The sequence below is a fragment of the Myotis davidii genome, unplaced genomic scaffold, assembly GCF_000327345.1.
Source record: "Myotis davidii unplaced genomic scaffold, ASM32734v1 scaffold653, whole genome shotgun sequence".
NCBI classification, from domain to species: Eukaryota; Metazoa; Chordata; class Mammalia; order Chiroptera; family Vespertilionidae; genus Myotis; species Myotis davidii.
Genome location: NW_006285129.1, coordinates 1,764,623 through 1,765,481, shown reverse-complemented (window position 1 = coordinate 1,765,481; position 859 = coordinate 1,764,623).

Below are 859 nucleotides of genomic sequence, written 5' to 3'. Positions count from 1 at the left end.
TGCTGGGCATACCAGTGCCCAGCACAAGAGGGCGCTAACAACAGGAAGTTTCCCATCGCCTCCTGGTTTCCTAAGTGGTGGGAGGGAGCTCTACAGAAACGGAGGCCACCCATGCTCCCAGGCTGTCATCCAAAGTGGGGACTCCCCACCACAGGAGCTTAAACTACTCAGACACATGTACTGTCCAACATGAAAAAAATGTGTATATAAGAACAAGCACCCAGGCACCATCTGTGCTCAAAGTACCCACTGGAGAGTAAAGAATTCAATTAGTGATTGGGCAGCTCAGTCCCAACATAAAATGTTTGTTTCTCTATAGTCAATTCTTCTTAGGTGAATTTGTTTAAACTGGCCCTCATGGGCATCTGTAAAAGATGTACATACAAAACACCAGATTTGGAAAGCCTCAGGACCAACATGACAACTTGCCCAGCCAGGTTGCTGTCCTTACTCACCAGCCAGCTTCAGAAAGGGCCACTCTGAAGCCCCTCTGAGAGGCAGGGTGGAATAACTTAAGAGGGGGTAACCCACAAAGTGTCAGGTTCCTAACTATGAGACTGACATTCAGCCACACTTAAAGCCCACGCAGCGGGAGCATCACAGATGTGATGTGGGGGACACAGGCATACCACCCAACACCATACCCAGCAGGCAGAAACAGAGGGCAGTCCCCCACCCTCCCCAAGTCCAGCTGTTCAGGTACAGGCAGCCCAGTGACCAGCATAGCAGGGAGGCTGGTTTGATAGCTCACCCAACAAAACACTTCTCAGTAAGCTCCTGAAATACTGAAAATACTTTTCATGAAGGGCAAAGCCTTCCATTCTCCATGTATAGAGAATATCTAAACACACATGCCTTT